At 38.7% G+C, this 22862-nt stretch overlaps 2 long non-coding RNA genes across 4 annotated transcripts; one reads left to right on the top strand and one right to left on the bottom strand.

The window, feature by feature from the left end:
* Window positions 1–12032: 12032 nt before the first annotated feature.
* On the bottom strand, window positions 12033–13317 carry LOC140014367 (uncharacterized). Its single transcript, XR_011821143.1, has 2 exons — window positions 13105–13317; window positions 12033–12327 (listed from the first exon to the last, which is right to left on the bottom strand). It is a non-coding gene; the product is annotated as an uncharacterized lncRNA (long non-coding RNA).
* Window positions 13318–13649: 332 nt separating this feature from the next.
* On the top strand, window positions 13650–17756 carry LOC113707791 (uncharacterized). 3 transcript variants are annotated; one of them, XR_003452336.2, is made up of 7 exons: window positions 13650–14059; window positions 14277–14301; window positions 14519–14660; window positions 15184–15259; window positions 15720–15850; window positions 16623–16754; window positions 17369–17756. It is a non-coding gene; the product is annotated as an uncharacterized lncRNA (long non-coding RNA). The 3 variants fall into 3 exon arrangements; XR_003452337.2 differs by having other exon boundaries at window positions 14042–14059; window positions 14213–14301; XR_003452335.2 differs by lacking the exon at window positions 13650–14059 and having other exon boundaries at window positions 14077–14301.
* Window positions 17757–22862: the final 5106 nt, after the last annotated feature.

The following is a 22862-nucleotide window of genomic DNA, read 5'->3' as shown; positions in this document are numbered from 1 at the left end:
AGTAGGGTGTTTCAAGCTTCACTTACCAAGAACCAAGAGAGAGGAAGATGTGGAGCACCTTAGTCCTTCAAACAAAGTTCACTAAAGCTCTCACTATCACTAAAAGGTAAGATTTTATGGAGCAAAAACTAAGTTAATCACATGAGTTGGTGGATTTGGTCTTGTTAGAAGCTTGAATGTTGAAGAGTTTTGTCTTCCTTGGAGCTTAAGAGGGCCGGCTATGGTGGAGAGAAAATGAGGAAATTTTAATGAATTTTTGAGATATTTAACCTTTGGTCAAAAGTCAAAATTTGGAATAGTAATTCTTAAAAAGGTATCCAATAAGAAAGTGACATGTGTCACTCTATTCAATGCAACCTTATCATTCTTTTCTCTCTCACATCAATCACTTCACACACTCTACTTATCTCTTAACACCCGATAAATGATATACAGTATCCAAAACTTAACCTTATTGGCCGAATTTTTCCGAACTTTTCGCACTAGTGGGTCCCACGTCCACTATTTATTCTTAATTTTCTAAAAACTCACCAATGCTAGAAAAATCATCTAAAACTTATATTTACTCATAAAAATTATCTAGAAAATTTTCCGGATACAGAAAGTGCAGAAAACAAACCATTGAAAATAAGAAAACCTGGAAATATAATAAAACCTAGAAAATGGAAAGATTACGGGTTCTCACACTCTCTCCCCCTTAAAGAAATTTCGCCCTCGAAATTTTACCTTCACAATTTAAAGTAACCAATGGCCTGTACCTTCTCCGTCTTCAGAGTCAGAAGAAATAAGGTTCTTCATTTTAGTCCCTTTTCCACTTGACGGGCCAGGGTCGGTCTTGGTTGGCTGCTGGTTCCTTTCTTTTCGTGCAATAACCCCCGGGCAATTAGCAACCAAATGCTCGGCGCTCCCACAACACAGACATCTCCTCCCCTTTTTCCAGCAATCCACTTCAATATGATTGGATTTTCTACAATATCCACAAATTATCTCACCACTCGCTCCACGGCCCTTCTTCACAATTGATCTACCAGCTTTACCCTTTTTCTTTGCATGAAAGATCTTCAGTTGTGGCTTTGCAATTCCCGTCCTTTGAGCTTCCTCTGGCGTTCCCATAGATGTATTACCTTGTGCCATTGCTACGGTCTCCTTGGAAATCTCTTCGTATTTCCTCTTTAACTCCATATTTTGGTGTAAGAGTTCAAGTTTCTCCGAATACTCTTGCTTCCATTGCCTTTCCCAGTACTCGGTCAGCCTCCTTTGAACCTCTAATTCATCTCGGAGAACCAAAATTTCCTGATACGGATCAACCCAATGTGTCATCTTACTGAAGTGCTGGAACTCGGATGCTAGCCTGCCGGGCAAAACAATGGGTCATAATACATTCTTAAGTACAAGTGGCACTCCCGGTCCTTGTCCAGCTATTGTTTCCCTTTTCTTTTCTTGATTCCTGGCCTCATTTAGTTCCACGTCCACGACGACATCTTCCTCACATATATATATATATATTTTTTTTCTCTCTTTTCTTTTTCCCCTTTCCCACAGTACTGCAACGCATAACTACAGTAAAGTGACAAAAGTAATCGAATTCTAGCACACCAATTACACCAAAGACATATACACATATAACACGCCATGTATCAAGAAAACGGATAACCAAGTACACCAACACATGCCAATTAGACAGATAATCCTATGCACAATACCCAAACCACTGTCATGTCATAGGGGTATCAAGCAAATCAAGAGTAAAGGCGATATAGTCCCAGACCCAATTAAAATAACCCCGTCCGATCCCTCACGTCACTTACTATGCAAACTAGATATCCAATAACCTCTTGGACTCATTCTAGCCAAACAAAGCCTATTCATGTTCCCAAAATGCAAATTCCACATACTTAACACCGCCTCTACTCTGAAGTACTCAGGCACAAGAATCCGAAATAAGACAATTCACCTCTCGAGCTGGCCAGTCCCAAGAGTAAACCATCTACAATCGAAATTCCCACCAGACGTACCGATCTATGTTCCTCAGATACCACAAGAAAAGTTAAGGCCTATAACATTCACAATTCAGAACTTAGGCTCGATCGAGCACTTATTCCTTCATACCAATTCACCACATAGTCCAGGCTCACTCCGCGCAGAGACCACGCGAAGCAGGCTCTGATACCACCTGTAACAGCCCCACCTTCCCCTAAGGCGAACCAAAGGGGTTAGCGGACTGCCTGCCCAGCTCTCGCCAGGACTACGGAGCGGTTACACGCGTTCTAAAACGTTTCGGAAATGCAAAAGTGCGCTCGGACAAGCCACAAGAACCAAAATAACAAAATAATAAGCAAAAGGAAAACGATGAATAGTGCCTGGAATAGGGGAAACCGAGAACCCACCAAACAGTAATACATAGCAATTCAACATTTACAACCACACTTGGCATGTCAAAACTATACATATGGTATACACATATTCGGTTTGCCATTCAGAAGATGAACCCAATACACATTAGGGTTTCATGAGATGAGTTATTCAAAATAGACATATACATGGCTCAATTTGGCAACCAACACGTATGAGCTCCCAAAAGTGATTATTTTCCTGTAAGGAAAACAAAAGGGAACAGAAAGGGGTGAGCTTGCGCTCAATGAGGTACCAAACAGATAGCAATAAAATCATGGCATTTCATGTTTAACAAATCAGATACACATGCCAGATATAAAGCAACGGAACCACTGATTCAAATCAGAAGGATACGGGTGGCTCTCAGGAGCCAAATTTCCAGCTCAGTACTTGATCCAGACCGGTTGACCCTCCGTCAACGTATATAGAACCAAAGCGTCCGTAGACCCCTCTTCACTCCAAATTCCGTCCACCAAACACCCCTTTACCGGGCCCGCTCACCGTATCAGTAACAGAAATGGTAATACTCGAGTATACCGGAACCCAAGGGTCTCAATACCCAAAGATCCCCGAACAGACTACCGTGGTTCGTTATCTAATCGTCCAGGCCCTTGCCGGCCCGACTTGAATAACTTAGCCACAGGATTTGAGCTCATAGGTCACAGAAAGGTCGTTGGACACAAGCTTCCAAACGACGTCAGAACAGATACAGTTTCAGATACAGATAACAGATTCAGTACAGTTTCAGATACAGATACAGATAACAGATTCAGATAGACGTTCAGAATTGGAATATGAACAGACCAGAGAACGAGTGTGATAAAGTACACCCTCGCCTCCACTTTATCAAAGCAGTACTTGGCTTCAATAGTCATAAGTCAAGTATTCAGATATTCAGATATTTCACATAAAGGGTAGCAGGCAGTGGTACACTCACCGATTCAACTTCAAAAGTTTCACTTCAGATTGGCCTTAATCGCCAAGAAACCCTAAAATAATCAAAATAAACCAATTGAAGGTTTCATATCTAAAATCGAATAAACGGAATGCACAAGTGAGACATACTAATGCAAGGGTGCAAAAACATGATTTTCTTGAAAACAAAAAGATAACATCAAGACCTAGGCGCAAACAACCCAAAAGCCCTTCATTTCCATCAAAAGGCAAATCCAACTTAAAGAACCAAACGGCCTAGAAAATCGGGCAGCACTTCCCCTAAATTTCTTACTTTTCCAGCCATTAAGGCTTCATTATTTCCTCAAATCAGTCCCAACACCTCACACAAAAGTCATCTCATTCCCAAAAGCCGTTCACTAGGCTCAAAGTAGTACAAGTACAAAAGTTAGCTAGAAAATGACCGGAATAAGAGTAAGCCTTAAAACCATGCCAACCAATAGGGTTTCATAAAGCCATGCCAATCACAACCCCAATAGGGTTTCATATACATATATAAGCATAATAGCAAACCAGAAATTAGAAAATGGCCTTAGTCTTGGCCCCAAATAGAAAACTGTTTTACACTCATTATGCGGTAATGGCGTCAAATTCTCTACGGTTATCGGATGGGGGTGTAAGACCCACCGTTTCGAAGCTATGAAACAGGGCTACAATAATGTAGAAGACCACTCAATCCAGTTCGTAACACAACTAGGTCAAATATGCCAAATACTAACCCAGAATTCCTAAAACAGGTTCACAAAACACAAAAAACTGTAATCAGTATATCTCAGTCCATACAAGTCCAAATGCCGAAATTCCAAAGGCATATGTTAGCTAAGACACTCAGCTACATTTCATCAGAAGACACCAACTCCAGAATCCAAACCAATTCCAGTCAAAATGGCCAATTACTATCGCAGTTTTCGCATTCTGTCCAAAGCAGAACAGCTACAGTAATTTCGTCATAACTCATTCTACATTAATCCAAATGACCTGAAATTTTACAGGCATCTCCATCACATCAATACCAACAACTTTCATGTTTTGAGCAAAGTCTAATTCGGCCTCTAACCCAGTGATCTAAAACCGGACAGAATTGGGGTTCAAGAACCCTAACTTTTCAAATTTCACACCAAATCCAAAATTGATTGCATTTAACCACATTTCACATCCACTAGAGCCATTTCCAACCATTACAATTCATCATACAAGCCCCCAACATCAAGATCATATTAAACCAGAAAAATTCCCAATAAAATAAAAACTTCACCAAAACAAGCCAAATCAAGAAACAAATCATATATTCCTTCTCTCATGCCCCCATTAAGCACAAAATAAGCATTATTAGATGTAGTAGGGTGTTTCAAGCTTCACTTACCAAGAACCAAGAGAGAGGAAGATGTGGAGCACCTTAGTCCTTCAAACAAAGTTCACTAAAGCTCTCACTATCACTAAAAGGTAAGATTTTATGGAGCAAAAACTAAGTTAATCACATGAGTTGGTGGATTTGGTCTTGTTAGAAGCTTGAATGTTGAAGAGTTTTGTCTTCCTTGGAGCTTAAGAGGGCCGGCTATGGTGGAGAGAAAATGAGGAAATTTTAATGAATTTTTGAGATATTTAACCTTTGGTCAAAAGTCAAAATTTGGAATAGTAATTCTTAAAAAGGTATCCAATAAGAAAGTGACATGTGTCACTCTATTCAATGCAACCTTATCATTCTTTTCTCTCTCACATCAATCACTTCACACACTCTACTTATCTCTTAACACCCGATAAATGATATACAGTATCCAAAACTTAACCTTATTGGCCGAATTTTTCCGAACTTTTCGCACTAGTGGGTCCCACGTCCACTATTTATTCTTAATTTTCTAAAAACTCACCAATGCTAGAAAAATCATCTAAAACTTATATTTACTCATAAAAATTATCTAGAAAATTTTCCGGATACAGAAAGTGCAGAAAACAAACCATTGAAAATAAGAAAACCTGGAAATATAATAAAACCTAGAAAATGGAAAGATTACGGGTTCTCACACTCTCTCCCCCTTAAAGAAATTTCGCCCTCGAAATTTTACCTTCACAATTTAAAGTAACCAATGGCCTGTACCTTCTCCGTCTTCAGAGTCAGAAGAAATAAGGTTCTTCATTTTAGTCCCTTTTCCACTTGACGGGCCAGGGTCGGTCTTGGTTGGCTGCTGGTTCCTTTCTTTTCGTGCAATAACCCCCGGGCAATTAGCAACCAAATGCTCGGCGCTCCCACAACACAGACATCTCCTCCCCTTTTTCCAGCAATCCACTTCAATATGATTGGATTTTCTACAATATCCACAAATTATCTCACCACTCGCTCCACGGCCCTTCTTCACAATTGATCTACCAGCTTTACCCTTTTTCTTTGCATGAAAGATCTTCAGTTGTGGCTTTGCAATTCCCGTCCTTTGAGCTTCCTCTGGCGTTCCCATAGATGTATTACCTTGTGCCATTGCTACGGTCTCCTTGGAAATCTCTTCGTATTTCCTCTTTAACTCCATATTTTGGTGTAAGAGTTCAAGTTTCTCCGAATACTCTTGCTTCCATTGCCTTTCCCAGTACTCGGTCAGCCTCCTTTGAACCTCTAATTCATCTCGGAGAACCAAAATTTCCTGATACGGATCAACCCAATGTGTCATCTTACTGAAGTGCTGGAACTCGGATGCTAGCCTGCCGGGCAAAACAATGGGTCATAATACATTCTTAAGTACAAGTGGCACTCCCGGTCCTTGTCCAGCTATTGTTTCCCTTTTCTTTTCTTGATTCCTGGCCTCATTTAGTTCCACGTCCACGACGACATCTTCCTCACATATATATATATATATATTTTTTTCTCTCTTTTCTTTTTCCCCTTTCCCACAGTACTGCAACGCATAACTACAGTAAAGTGACAAAAGTAATCGAATTCTAGCACACCAATTACACCAAAGACATATACACATATAACACGCCATGTATCAAGAAAACGGATAACCAAGTACACCAACACATGCCAATTAGACAGATAATCCTATGCACAATACCCAAACCACTGTCATGTCATAGGGGTATCAAGCAAATCAAGAGTAAAGGCGATATAGTCCCAGACCCAATTAAAATAACCCCGTCCGATCCCTCACGTCACTTACTATGCAAACTAGATATCCAATAACCTCTTGGACTCATTCTAGCCAAACAAAGCCTATTCATGTTCCCAAAATGCAAATTCCACATACTTAACACCGCCTCTACTCTGAAGTACTCAGGCACAAGAATCCGAAATAAGACAATTCACCTCTCGAGCTGGCCAGTCCCAAGAGTAAACCATCTACAATCGAAATTCCCACCAGACGTACCGATCTATGTTCCTCAGATACCACAAGAAAAGTTAAGGCCTATAACATTCACAATTCAGAACTTAGGCTCGATCGAGCACTTATTCCTTCATACCAATTCACCACATAGTCCAGGCTCACTCCGCGCAGAGACCACGCGAAGCAGGCTCTGATACCACCTGTAACAGCCCCACCTTCCCCTAAGGCGAACCAAAGGGGTTAGCGGACTGCCTGCCCAGCTCTCGCCAGGACTACGGAGCGGTTACACGCGTTCTAAAACGTTTCGGAAATGCAAAAGTGCGCTCGGACAAGCCACAAGAACCAAAATAACAAAATAATAAGCAAAAGGAAAACGATGAATAGTGCCTGGAATAGGGGAAACCGAGAACCCACCAAACAGTAATACATAGCAATTCAACATTTACAACCACACTTGGCATGTCAAAACTATACATATGGTATACACATATTCGGTTTGCCATTCAGAAGATGAACCCAATACACATTAGGGTTTCATGAGATGAGTTATTCAAAATAGACATATACATGGCTCAATTTGGCAACCAACACGTATGAGCTCCCAAAAGTGATTATTTTCCTGTAAGGAAAACAAAAGGGAACAGAAAGGGGTGAGCTTGCGCTCAATGAGGTACCAAACAGATAGCAATAAAATCATGGCATTTCATGTTTAACAAATCAGATACACATGCCAGATATAAAGCAACGGAACCACTGATTCAAATCAGAAGGATACGGGTGGCTCTCAGGAGCCAAATTTCCAGCTCAGTACTTGATCCAGACCGGTTGACCCTCCGTCAACGTATATAGAACCAAAGCGTCCGTAGACCCCTCTTCACTCCAAATTCCGTCCACCAAACACCCCTTTACCGGGCCCGCTCACCGTATCAGTAACAGAAATGGTAATACTCGAGTATACCGGAACCCAAGGGTCTCAATACCCAAAGATCCCCGAACAGACTACCGTGGTTCGTTATCTAATCGTCCAGGCCCTTGCCGGCCCGACTTGAATAACTTAGCCACAGGATTTGAGCTCATAGGTCACAGAAAGGTCGTTGGACACAAGCTTCCAAACGACGTCAGAACAGATACAGTTTCAGATACAGATAACAGATTCAGTACAGTTTCAGATACAGATACAGATAACAGATTCAGATAGACGTTCAGAATTGGAATATGAACAGACCAGAGAACGAGTGTGATAAAGTACACCCTCGCCTCCACTTTATCAAAGCAGTACTTGGCTTCAATAGTCATAAGTCAAGTATTCAGATATTCAGATATTTCACATAAAGGGTAGCAGGCAGTGGTACACTCACCGATTCAACTTCAAAAGTTTCACTTCAGATTGGCCTTAATCGCCAAGAAACCCTAAAATAATCAAAATAAACCAATTGAAGGTTTCATATCTAAAATCGAATAAACGGAATGCACAAGTGAGACATACTAATGCAAGGGTGCAAAAACATGATTTTCTTGAAAACAAAAAGATAACATCAAGACCTAGGCGCAAACAACCCAAAAGCCCTTCATTTCCATCAAAAGGCAAATCCAACTTAAAGAACCAAACGGCCTAGAAAATCGGGCAGCACTTCCCCTAAATTTCTTACTTTTCCAGCCATTAAGGCTTCATTATTTCCTCAAATCAGTCCCAACACCTCACACAAAAGTCATCTCATTCCCAAAAGCCGTTCACTAGGCTCAAAGTAGTACAAGTACAAAAGTTAGCTAGAAAATGACCGGAATAAGAGTAAGCCTTAAAACCATGCCAACCAATAGGGTTTCATAAAGCCATGCCAATCACAACCCCAATAGGGTTTCATATACATATATAAGCATAATAGCAAACCAGAAATTAGAAAATGGCCTTAGTCTTGGCCCCAAATAGAAAACTGTTTTACACTCATTATGCGGTAATGGCGTCAAATTCTCTACGGTTATCGGATGGGGGTGTAAGACCCACCGTTTCGAAGCTATGAAACAGGGCTACAATAATGTAGAAGACCACTCAATCCAGTTCGTAACACAACTAGGTCAAATATGCCAAATACTAACCCAGAATTCCTAAAACAGGTTCACAAAACACAAAAAACTGTAATCAGTATATCTCAGTCCATACAAGTCCAAATGCCGAAATTCCAAAGGCATATGTTAGCTAATACACTCAGCTACATTTCATCAGAAGACACCAACTCCAGAATCCAAACCAATTCCAGTCAAAATGGCCAATTACTATCGCAGTTTTCGCATTCTGTCCAAAGCAGAACAGCTACAGTAATTTCGTCATAACTCATTCTACATTAATCCAAATGACCTGAAATTTTACAGGCATCTCCATCACATCAATACCAACAACTTTCATGTTTTGAGCAAAGTCTAATTCGGCCTCTAACCCAGTGATCTAAAACCGGACAGAATTGGGGTTCAAGAACCCTAACTTTTCAAATTTCACACCAAATCCAAAATTGATTGCATTTAACCACATTTCACATCCACTAGAGCCATTTCCAACCATTACAATTCATCATACAAGCCCCCAACATCAAGATCATATTAAACCAGAAAAATTCCCAATAAAATAAAAACTTCACCAAAACAAGCCAAATCAAGAAACAAATCATATATTCCTTCTCTCATGCCCCCATTAAGTACAAAATAAGCATTATTAGATGTAGTAGGGTGTTTCAAGCTTCACTTACCAAGAACCAAGAGAGAGGAAGATGTGGAGCACCTTAGTCCTTCAAACAAAGTTCACTAAAGCTCTCACTATCACTAAAAGGTAAGATTTTATGGAGCAAAAACTAAGTTAATCACATGAGTTGGTGGATTTGGTCTTGTTAGAAGCTTGAATGTTGAAGAGTTTTGTCTTCCTTGGAGCTTAAGAGGGCCGGCTATGGTGGAGAGAAAATGAGGAAATTTTAATGAATTTTTGAGATATTTAACCTTTGGTCAAAAGTCAAAATTTGGAATAGTAATTCTTAAAAAGGTATCCAATAAGAAAGTGACATGTGTCACTCTATTCAATGCAACCTTATCATTCTTTTCTCTCTCACATCAATCACTTCACACACTCTACTTATCTCTTAACACCCGATAAATGATATACAGTATCCAAAACTTAACCTTATTGGCCGAATTTTTCCGAACTTTTCGCACTAGTGGGTCCCACGTCCACTATTTATTCTTAATTTTCTAAAAACTCACCAATGCTAGAAAAATCATCTAAAACTTATATTTACTCATAAAAATTATCTAGAAAATTTTCCGGATACAGAAAGTGCAGAAAACAAACCATTGAAAATAAGAAAACCTGGAAATATAATAAAACCTAGAAAATGGAAAGATTACGGGTTCTCACATCCATAAAATGCTCAAATGACCGCAAATTCTAGTAACGTTATATCAACTTTCATGTTTCAAAGATTTAAGGAAACATGCCACAACCTAATATTTTGAAGGTCAACTAATCCATGATAACCACTATTGAACCTTACACCTAATAGGTTATAATCATAAATAAATCAACAATTGAAGGGAAAATAAAAAAATTATTACAAAAAAAGAGAGCAAAATACCTGTAATGTAACAAAATCGAGGATAACCTCTTCTGCAAGGGAAAAATGCAAGATGATGTTTAGACTACAAATGGCAATGAAATAGATATTAGTAGAAGGAGACGGTCAAATATTCGCTTACTATTAAATACAAAAGGCTGGAACATAATGCCTCACAAAAATTAAATCCCAAAGAATATAACGTAAAACCTCACCATAGAACCCCTAAAATTAGCACAAATTTTTGCTTCAGATAAAAAAAAAAAAAAAAAGAGCACCAAAATTTAAGATTTAAAAATCGAACCAAGAAAAAAAATCAAAATATAACTAATAAAAAATTAAAGAAATTTCAACAAAAGGAAAAATTATCAAAACAAATAAAAATAAAAAAGAACCTTCAGAGAAGATCTCATCACCAGGTCCAGAAGGCAGCGATGGAAAAACTGATTACCAATAGAGACCCATATATACAGAGAGAGAGAGAGAGAGAGAGAGAGAGAGAGAGAGAGAGAGAGAAGAATCTGGGCGAGCACAAAAAATTGATAGATTCAGATTGAAAACTCATGTATTTTTAGAGCCATCATAGTATAAAATTTTCCCGAATTGTGGGAAAAAAATTATCAGGCGCTTTAGGAATCCACATGCCTATCAAGTTTTGGCCGCTACAAGCCCTAGAATTTCAGACCTTCTTCAATCTCTTTTTTTCATCCTCTTCTTCGTCAACCAAATCGCTGCAAAACTCTCCTATTCTCGAGCTGTTGGGGTCTGAAATCACCAGCAAACACAGCAAACAAGTATGAGCAAAAAGAAACCAGCACAGGATGAAATGATGAGAAACAAACCAAATGGAACCCAAAAGAAAAACTTCAACACAAAACCCTTATATTTCCTCTTCTTAGAGGCTGTTGAAGATTTTTTGAGTTACCCTAAAAAAAATTACACGAAAGTCACGGCAACAAAAAGGGAAGAAACTATGCCTAAAAAAAAGGGAAAATGAAGGGGAGAAAATAAAACTTGTGAGTAGCCAAACAAAAAAAGAGACCCATAAAGAGACTTATCGTCCATCGTGAACCGGGAGGAAGATGAAGAAGAACAAGAGAGAGAACCGGGAGTGGAAGGGGAAGAAGATTACCAACCATTTTCTATCTCGAGCCCATCGTCCATCAAATTCTAAGCACCCACTTCTCAGAAGAAGAAAAAAATCTGGACCCTCCAATCGAGATTACAATCTCTACCAAGTACAATCAAATGCCGGAAATTGAGGGGAGACTTCCGGGTCTCATGGAAAAAATAGAGTTTTGTCTAAAAGACAAAATGGAGTTTTGTATAGGAACCAGTCTTCAAGAGCTCTTGACATTGATTGATGCTGCTACGTTTTGAATGACAGAGAAAAAGAAGAAGGAACAGACGACGTCGTTTGATTTATCGGGGGAAAGAGGGAGGACAACAAGTGTCATATCACCTCCAGCCAATCTCTAATTGCCACATGGGCGGACGACCATCCAACGTGGCGGGGGCGGTTCCCTTTTCAACATAAGTAGACTAGGAGGGGTTCACCGCGCACCGCGCGGTGTTATTTTTGTGTTGCCCAGAAAATGTCCAAATTTTGAAGTGGAGATATGATAATCGTGCGGAGAAGTAAATGGAAGATGTAAAAATATTAAAGAATGAGTAAACACAATTAGAGAAAGAAAAGCTCAAGCGCAGCCTTTACACAGCAGCATGGAACTGAGCAGACATTCAAAACAAAACAGAGTAAAGAAAAGCTAAAGTACAGCCCTTACACAACACCATAGAATTCAGCCAATATATTAAAAAAGAAACAGAGTGAAGAAAAGGTAAAGCACAGAGCTTACACAGCAGCATAGAACAGAACAGATAAGAAAACAGGAGTTAAAAGGCTGAGTAAAGGCGGCAACAGCTAAAAGCGAGGTAACAAAAGCATGTAGCAAAATGATTATTAGGTACGAGCAAGGTAAAAGCACATACAGAAGGGAGAATAAGTAATGGCACCTTAACGTTAGATAACAAGCCTTTATTACCCAACAGCAGAGCAACACAGAAGAGGACAACACCTGAATAAGCCAGTGAGAGCAAAAAGAGTAAGAAAATATAATATCAAAAAGTAAATGCAGCACAACAAGCATCAGAGAACAAAGTGGGTAAAAATATAAGAAATTCAAGGGGAAAAGGGGAAAATCACTAAATAGAAGGGGGGCAAGATAACTTGTATGTAGCAACAACAGCAAAACAAAAGGGGAAAAAAATACAGCGACGCAAGAAATGACGACAGGAGGAAAAATGGAAAACTCAAAGAGTAAATGCAGGACAACAAGCACCAGAGAGTATAGTGGGGAAAAATATAAGAAATGCTAGGGGAAAAGGGGGAAATCACAAAACAGAAGGGGGGGCAAGATAACGTGCACGTAGTAACAGTAGCAGAACAAAAAGTAAAAAAAAAAAAAAACTGATGCAAGAACTACTGACAGGAGGACAAATGGAAAACACAGGGGAAAAGGCTGTGGCAGAAAGGTAAATTTAAGCAGGGCGCTTGAGAAGCAAAACGAGCGGCAAAGCAAAGCAAAGAGGCAACGCAACAGTAACACCTCAGGATGGCATAAATTGCAGGTGAGGAAAAACCAAAATAAGCACGACAGGAAACGGGAACACAATCAGGAGAAGTTAAATCCAAACAATAGTAGCGGAATTAAAGCTTACGAAAGGAGGCAGCAAGATAGCAATTGTTACAAAGGAAAGAAAAAGCAGAAAAAAAGAAACGAGGCAGCAGCTCAGAATGAGGAAGCAAGCAGCTGGAGGGCCAGAAAAGAACAATGAAAATGAGGCACAATTACCGCGGATCATGATGACGAAAGCTGGGAAAAGCGGAACCTGAAACATAGAAACCTCTGGATACATCGGAGAAACAAAGGGTTTTCAGTCTTGTCAATCAAAGGAGAGAGCAAAAAGTGTTTTTTCGGCAGCTCTCTAGAGCAGAGCTGAAGCTCCTTCACACCAAATCGCAGAGAGGAAGGAGCTGAGCAAGATAGAACGGTGCATCTGTCTTTTTTAAAAGAAGGGCAATAACGTCAAATCATACCAACCCACATTGAGCCCATCACCCAACAGTTGTCATCAATCAAACTTTCAGCAACCGTCATAATAAGCTTACTCAGCTGGCAATACAGAGAAACGTTCCTTCTCAAAAACCAAAGGTCCAAGTTTTCTTCTCTCAGGCAACAAGAAGAAGGATTGCACTTCTCCTCCCAGCAAAAGCACGCGACTCCCACGTGAGTGACGACCACCAGCCAGCCAATAAAATCCAGCCATGTCAGCACAGCAACCACAACTCTTAGCAATTTCATTCGCTCTTTTACTATATAGGTTGATAACGTGCGAATGGCATTCAGCCAAAAGTTTCGTCGTCCTCCCATGTGCGCGGCACGTGGGTCGCCCTGTCTTTTATGAGCTCGTTAAAATGTTAAACTCTTCACGCAAGGCGCCACCAAAATAAAAAGTTGTTCCACATATTAGGGTTTCCTCTGCTTCTTTTGCCTACTTTAGACCTCCGCCGCTTCTCCTTCCGATCATCTTCTTCCTTCTTTATTCTCTTTTTTGTTCTTTTGTTCTTCATCTTCATCTATCTATCTACAGAATAGAAAACTTGATCCTTTGCTTCTTCTCGGCCACCACTTCTCAAATCCCCCAATTCCCCCAAGCCCCAACAACAACCACCACCACCACCACTTCAATTCTTTCTTGGCGTTGATTTTGGGAGGGGTCAGGTTTCGGCTAGACGGCTTGCTTGAGGTATTGACTTGTTCTTTTTTTTTTTTTGAGACCAAAGGTTTTGTGATTGCTACTTGGGAGGCATCTCTTATTTTCATCCAAATCCAATAGCTCCGCTGCTTGTTAATTAATTTATACTGATAAAAGTACTCGACTGCTATTGTAAATGGAAAGGTTCTCATCTTTTCTCTTGTTATTTTCGGCTATCGGAATTATCTGCTCCACCGGCTGGGGTCAGGTTTCGGCTAGACGGCTTGCTTGAGGTATTGACTTGTTCTTTTTTTTTTTTTTGAGACCAAATGTCTTGTGATTGCTACTTGGGAGGCATCTCTTATTTTCATCCATATCCAATAGCTCCGTTGCTTGTTAATTAATTTATATACTGATAAAAGTACTCGACTGCTATTGTAAATGGGAAGGTTCTCATCTTTTCTCTTGTTATTTTCGGCTATCGGAATCATCTGCTCCACCGGCTGGCAGGAAGGGGAGTGGCCGGAGAACGAAGAGGGATAAATGCTTCAGCAGTTAGCTCTGTCTGTGAAAAACAGAAAAGGAAAAAAAATTAAAAAAGAAGACGATGGTGGCAATTTGGGTTCTTATACAAAGGTTTGTTTTCCAAAAGGTACGTACTTTGTTTACTCTTAGTCTTTATCCTCTTCTTTTGCTTTTCCTTTTTTTTTCCCTCTTTTTATTTAACCTATCCGTTTCCCATCTTTTCTAGAGTATTTAATCTCATATATAAACATCCGCAAGAATCATAGAATTTCATGAATTGTTGTCCTTCTTTATGACTAATTATTATTATTATCAAGTCGTTGTTTAAAGAATTTCTTTACCCGCAAGAATCATAGAATTTCATTGGTACCTTTCTTATATGGTGGACACGAGTTTTCTTATATGGTGGACACAAGTGAATGAATAAATGGCCAAAAACTACACCTCCTATATCCCCCACTTGAACTACCACCTGCAGTTACACCGGACACAGTTCTATTTTTTCTCTTTTCGCAGGGGCTTTTCTTGATTAGCTATTCTGTCTCAGTGTATTTTTGTGACGATGAGTTCTGCTTTTTTTTTTTTTGTCAAAGTTGAGATCTGTGATATCTTTTTTTGTAATTTTATTACTATGGGTCTTTGTCTAACAGGCTTTGGAAGAACTGGATGTTTGGTTGCTAGAGTCATCTTGCTATCAATGATCCATTTATCACCACTGATTACATGGTAAGTTCAACGACCACTTGTTATTGCAGTTAATCATGAGTTAAGATTGAATTTTTATGCTATTCTTTAGGAATTAGGAGATCCCTAAAAGTTGTAAAAAAGGTGTAGTTGTTGATCAAGTTATGTTCTGGATCTGTGCTTTTCTGAACTGTGCTATCGTTTCTCTAGAGGATTGCTTGTATGCAAGTTAAAAAGTTGTCTGTTATCATTTTGTACTGTGTATTGAGAAAATTTTTGTCTTACCACTTTACCTTTTCTGTGATTTTCTATAGGCTGTTCAATTGGTGTAATTGACGATGATGCTAAAATTTATTGAGCTTTTTTCATTGCTAAAGACGTTTGCAAAATATCCTACTATATATAGTTGTTTTGCATCAATTTTTTTGCTTTTCTATTTGTGGTATTTGAAATATGAAAGGTGCAATTCCCTAAACAGTCTTTCTGTTTGTTTAACTTACAGGTGAAAAAAGACCAAGGCAACATGTGTGGCAGACATCATGGGCTATTATCATGCGATTTGTTGGAGATACTATCATGATTCATGGGGATGGCACTGGCTTAATGCTTCCACCTAGGCTAGCACCTGTACAGGTATTCAAAAATGTCTTCTACTGGTTGTTCATTTTATTTCTCTGATACTAATGTTTGCCTGTAATCTACTTTACGTTAGCCTTTGCTTGTTTTGCTTTTAGCGTTAGTAGTTTATGTGACTTCGTACTGGTCTTGAGTGCTAACTGTGATTTACAAATGCCTAAGTTGGCCTTGAACTTTTTTCAAATCTTTGTTGCACAAGAGCTTCTATTTTTATTAATTTTTCATATTCATTACATGCTTGGAGAGGAGAATCTTCTTCTGACAGAGACTAATTAATTGTTTCTGAGCATATTGCACGTTTTTGGTTGATTTACTGGCCATGTTTGCTAATGTTTGTGCTCGAAAGATAGAGTGAATGGGGGCTGGGGATGGATGCAGTGTTCTGACAGAGACTGATTAATTGTTTCTGAGCCTATTGCACGTTTTTGATTGTTTTACCGACTACATTTGCTAATGTGTGCGCCCAAAGATAGAGTGAATAGGGGCTCGGGATGGATGCTGTGTTTTGAACTCAATGGGCTAATTAATTTTCTCAAAGATGATTTTTTTAATCCTTATTTGGTCCGACAGGTTTTGTATTTCTAGCATTACATTAGTTCTGCAACTTTTGTTTTGATTTTGGTCAAGAAATTGGACTCATCAGTGCAGTAAAGTAACAGCTTTCTGCTTCCTAGCTATGTGCATAAAAAATTGTCTTTCTTGAGATGGAATAGCTCCTATTATTGACTGCTTTCGGGTTGTGTGATTGTCCCAATATGGAAAAAAACAGGTGACAGAACTATAGTTCTTAATGCTACATCATCAGTGAAAGAAAACTCTGCAAGTAGCTGGAATAAAGATCAAGGTTGATGACTCTGATCAGAGAACACCTGGATGGAAATATAACTTTTGGGAGATGAAGGTTTGCCCTGCTTCTGTAGATGTTCTGTATCTTGCCCAATATCTAGCTTGCCATTGGACTTCTCCCACCAAAGGATGAGTGACAATAAGAGAAATTTAGGGAGAGGAAAATTCCAAATGCATGGCCACAAACATTGCAAATGATTTTTTTCCTGGGAATGTTAATGCATGCGGGACTACATCTAAACTAACTAACTTGGAGCTTTAAGATTCCTGAAGGTTAATTGTAATATATCTCACCAAGCTTGGTTACTTTTAAGACTTGTCAGCTTACTTCACTTGAGCATCTAGAGGTATTGTTTAAAATTAGTTTTAAAAAAAAATCAACTTGAGTGGCTAGGTTCCAATTGTGATTTGCTCAACCAAAACGTTTTGAAGACTGGCTTGAATAATTAACAAGTCAAGTGATATCTATTGAAGGCCAGCTCAACTAGAGCTATTTCAGTGATTGTTGGCTTTGTTTTCTGAAAGGGTATGAAGTTTCAATTTTGAAACGTCTACTGTTGCTGTTAACAATTTCATATTTGGAAGTCATGTGAATGGATCTCAAGAAATACTATTTTACAGTTGAATGTAATACAATTGTGCTTTGAAGTTTACCTACCTTTTCTGCAGGGAGTACTTTAAGAATAGAGATTGGACCTCGTGATGTGTCTACTGGGACTGTGGTCATTTTCAGAAGAGATATTCCTAGAAAAGAAGGAAAAGATTTCGGGATATCAACGGATTCTTCAATTTTTGTTGCTTATGTTTAAGGGTTGTTGGATGGGATTCGTAGTTGCCTGCTGGAGAGGGCAACCACTTTCATGAGCTTTTTTTTTTTGGAATTTTAATTAAACCTGTCCTTCAAGACATTGGTTCTTTTCTTTTGTAAACTTTAATTACTGGTAGATTGTTAGCTAAGTGCGCTAGCAGTAATCTCTTGATTCTTCTGATGTTGTGTTACATTTTTTTTTACTCCAGTTTCTTCATCTTTCGAATAATATTAATGTCCTTGACTATATACGTATTTCCTTAATGTAGTATTTCACAATTATTTATACTAAACTGGGCATACACATTTTTATCTCTACCGCGCAGCGCGCGGTTTATACCTCCTAGTTATCTATATGGGAAAGAGGGAGGACAACCAAGTGTCATATCACCTCCAGCCAATCTCTAATTGCCACATGGGCGGACGACCATCCAACGTGGCAGGGGGCGGTTCCCTTTTTATCTATATTGTTAATAATAGTAGTCATACAACGGTTCGAGTAGTAGTACTGGCGGAATAAGCATTTTAATTTTAGGAAGGCAAAAATGAAATATATGATATCTCAGTGGGCAATGCATGAGATGTCAATAAGAAAAATAAGGACTCAAACAATGTGATACAAATTTAGATGTGTTATAAAATTGAAGAAAATTAGAAGTAATGTTATAAGACTAAAGACAATAAATGGAAGGAATGGAGAATTTTGTATTTTCTCGAATGAGTATTTGAATAATAAGTTTTTTAGAAGAATTTTTTAGAGAATTACAGAGAGAGAATGAATTCAAGGTTGCAAGAGATTCAAGGGATCCACTCTAATGATATAATGCCCTTCTATTTATAGGAGAAATGAACGCGTTTTTCTTTTCTTAGTTTGTGCTGGATGGTTTGAACAAATAGAAATGAGGGAAAGCTGCTTATTTGTTTGAATAGGCAAAAATCAGGTATAGCTGCTGTCGGTGGAACTTTGATGAAAACTTGGACATCCATGATGTTATCCCTGATGTCATTTGTTGCAAGACATCAGAGATGACATTTGTTGCATGACACTCCCCCTTGGATGTCAAGTGTACATGAAAAATATATCTCGTTAAAACTTTACTAAGGAAAAATCCAGTGGGATAAAAATCTTTGTGAAGGAAAAAGAGTACACTATTCTTGTGTATTAATTTCTCCCCCTGATTTGGACATTACTTGAGGTCAGCCAATCGATGCATTCCAGTCTTTCTCACCAACTTCTCAAATGTTGAAGTAGGTAATGCTTTGGTAAATATGTGACGACCCCACCTCCCCCTAAGGCGAACCAGAGGGTTCGGCGGGCCGCCTGCCCGGCTCTCGCCGGGACTCAGTCGTTCACTAAAGTCCTCAAATGAATTACAAGAATAAACCTCAAATATACATCACATGGTCCACAAATATACATCCAAGTCTCCAATAATTACATGTCACAAATGCAGCGGAAACTAATTCCCAACTATACATCAATGATTCCAAATCCAAAACTGTACAAGATATAGGCCATCCATTCACGTGAATAAGCACAACAAGTCCTGCCTTCGCCTTGAGCCCTGTGGAGGGGAATAAAATATTTTTGGGGTGAGCTAGAAACTCAGCGAGTAACCAGAAAATCAGTAATCAAATCGGTTTAACAATATTTCTTTTCAATGATGTCATAAATCAATGATGTCATAGATCAAATGATAAGTCCAGAAACGATTACAGCATTTACAAAACATAAAATATGGAGTATCAATAATTCAAGAAACATGTACAATGGAAAGCGAGAGTAAAATTCATGAAAAGGATACGTTCATTTTTTTTTATAAATAATCCCTCGTTCATCTTTTTATTCGTTCATCTTTTTTTTTCCGGACGTTGGCCGGTCTGCACCCATCCGGACGTAGCCGGACTCCACCCATCCGGATGTAGCCGGACTACAAGGTAATACTCGAGTATACCAAATTCACCCAGGGTCACCGAGTCCGCTTCTGGCTCGAGTCGATCGGTAACAAAGAGCAGGGCCCAATTCAGCCAGACGGCTTACATTCATGCGCAACTAGCATTTAATCATTAATCATTGAAAATTTCATATTTATTTAGGTCGAGTGCGATAAAGTACACCCTCGCCTAGAAAACTCGTTTTAACAATCATTGAAAGCACTTAACATATTATCAATCAATAATAACAAGCCAATAAATCAAGTGATATAGCAAACAAGGAACACTCATATGCAAGCACGCATGATATGCAAGAAAACAGTTCAAAAGTAATATTGGAAATAGTTTAAAGGTAAATAATGCAAAGAAAACGGTTCATAAATAACTTTAGAAATAGTTTGAGGTCACTCACCTCAATGGCTCAGAAATCATCCATCATGTATCATTGTCTTGCTTAAACCCAAGTCTTAGATCACAAATTCAATGCAAACAAATCCTTTAAAAGTTCGGACAGCACTTCCCCTAAATTTGCTTACTTTTCCAGCCGTCATGGCTTCATGATTTCCTCATTCCAACCCAAAGGTACACACACAACAACAAGTTCATCCAATAGCCATTCAGCAAACTCCAAGTAGTACTAGTACAAGTCAAACTAGGGAAAAGTTTGGAAATGAAAGTTAAGCTCAAAACCAGAAAAATAGTTTTGATGTCATTTTGCGGTAATGGTACCAAAGGCACTACGATTGTCGGATGAAGGTACAAGATACACCGTTTCGAAGCTAAGACATAGGGCTACAATATTGAAGAAGGTCACTCAACCCAGTTTCGAGTGTAACCAGGTCAAAAATGCAAGATACTACACCAGAATCACAAAAATAGATTCACAGAACGCATTCTAGCGGAAACATCATAACTCAGGCTCTCCAAGTCCAAATCCAGAAATTCCAAAACCAGCTGAAAGGTAAGAAACAGGGCTAAATTTCATCATAAGGCCTCAACATCCAATTCGGAAGCAATTCCAGCCAAAACAATCAATTACAGTCGCAAATCCCAATTTCGGGTAAACCAGAACAGCAATAGTAATTTCGACTTTTCTCACTCTACGCTACTCCGATTGACCTGAAATTTTGTAGGCACCTCTAAAATGTCATTCCCTACAACTTTCATGTTTTAAACAAAGATCAATTCAGCCTCTATCTAGGACCTAAAAATTCGGACAGAATGTTCATCACAAAACCCTCACTTTTCAATTTTTGGTCCAAAACAGAAATTGGTTGCAATTAATCACTTTTTCTACCTCCTAGAGTCATTAAATATCATTTCCAATCATCATATATAACCACACAACCATGTTCATATTAAAACAGAAAAATTCCCAAAAATTATAAAACTTCATCAAGTCCACCACAACTCAAGATATAATCCATCAAACCATCTCTTTAGCCATCACAAGTCACTAATTTAACATAATCAAGAACAAAGGAAGGATGACTAGACATGATACCTTCAAATATCAAGAAAGGTGATAACTTAGGGGTTTTTCTTCCAAAACAACTCCACCAAGAGCTTCAATCTTCCTTAGCTAGCAAGTTTTATGGAGTGGGTTACAATTTAATCGGTTGAAACTCAAGATTTGGACAAAAATTGAAGTAACAAGATGAAGGAATTTTTTCTCTCCTTTACTCTAAGAGGTTCGGCCAAGAGCATGAAAGAAATTAAGAAAGTTTGTCCAATTTTTCCAAGATAAAGATCAAAAAAGTCTTGGTCAAAAGTCAAGGTCCAATGGTTTTGTGACAAATGGTCCTTTAGGGTTTTAATCTTATTTTTTTGTCTCTCCAATACAAATATCTTAACACATTGTAAAATAATATCACTTAATACAAAATTCCAACAAGTTGTAAAAAATATAATGCATTTACCGCACTTGCGGGTCCCACGTTCAAAATACGCTTTTAATTTCTCAAAAACTAACCGATATTAGAAAAATCATTTTAAAACTATTTTTGCTCATAAAATTTATTTGGAGAATTTTTCTAATCAAGAAAATGTAGAAAAGGCGGGCGTTAAAAAAAATAAACCCTAGAAAATTAGAAAATTTCCGGGTTCTCAAACTCATTTTTTTTCGGGGCGTCACAATCTCCCCTCCTTAAAAAAATGTCGTCCTCGACATTCCCTCTTGTACCAATCAAGTCAAGGCATCCCGCACAAATCTCTCAAGAGTCAAATCAAACCCACAGTCCGGCATCCTAAACTTCAACCCTAAGATACACTACAGAAATCTAAAACTTAAGCTCTGATACCAACTGTGACGACCCCACCTCCCCCTAAGGCGAACCAGAGGGTTCGGCGGGTCGCCTGCCCGGCTCTCATCGGGACTCAGTCGTTCACTAAAGTCCTCAAATGAATTACAAGAATAAACCTCAAATATACATCACATGGTCCACAAATATACATCCAAGTCTCCAATAATTACATGTCACAAATGCAGCGGAAACTAATTCCCAACTATACATCAAATGATTCCAAATCCAAAACTGTACAAGATATAGGCCATCCATTCACGTGAATAAGCACAACAAGTCCTGCCTTCGCCTTGAGCCCTGTGGAGGGGAATAAAATATTTTTGGGGTGAGCTAGAAGCTCAGCGAGTAACCAGAAAATCAGTAATCAAATCGGTTTAACAATATTTCTTTTCAATGATGTCATAAATTAATGATGTCATAGATCAAATGATAAGTCCAGAAACGATTACAGCATTTACAAAACATAAAATATGGAGTATCAATAATTCAAGAAACATGTACAATGGAAAGCGAGAGTAACATTCATGAAAAGATACGTTCATTTTTTTATAAATAATCCCTCGTTCATCTTTTTATTCGTTCATCCTTTTTTTTTCCAGACGTTGGCCGGTCTGCACCCATCCGGACGTAGCCGGACTCCACCCATCCGGACGTAGCCGGACTACAAGGTAATACTCGAGTATACCAAATTCACCCAGGGTCACCATATCGCCCGACCGAGTCCGCTTCTGGCTCGAGTCGATCGGTAACGAAGGGCAGGACCCAATTCAGCCAGACGGCTTACATTCATGCGCAACTAGCATTTAATCATTAATCATTGAAAATTTCATATTTATTTAGGTCGAGTGCGATAAAGTACACCCTCGCCTAGAAAACTCGTTTTAACAATCATTGAAAGCACTTAACATATTATCAATCACTAATAACAAGCCAATAAATCAAGTGATATAGCAAACAAGGAACACTCATATGCAAGCACGCATGATATGCAAGAAAACAGTTCAAAAGTAACATTGGAAATAGTTTAAAGGTAAATAATGCAAAGAAAACGGTTCATAAATAACTTTAGAAATAGTTTGAGGTCACTCACCTCAATGGCTCAGAAATCATCCATCAT

This window comes from Coffea arabica, chromosome 9c, assembly GCF_036785885.1.
Source record: "Coffea arabica cultivar ET-39 chromosome 9c, Coffea Arabica ET-39 HiFi, whole genome shotgun sequence".
NCBI lineage: Eukaryota > Viridiplantae > Streptophyta > Magnoliopsida > Gentianales > Rubiaceae > Coffea > Coffea arabica.
The sequence above is the reverse complement of the archived record's forward strand: the minus strand, read 5'-3'. Positions and strand labels throughout refer to the sequence as shown.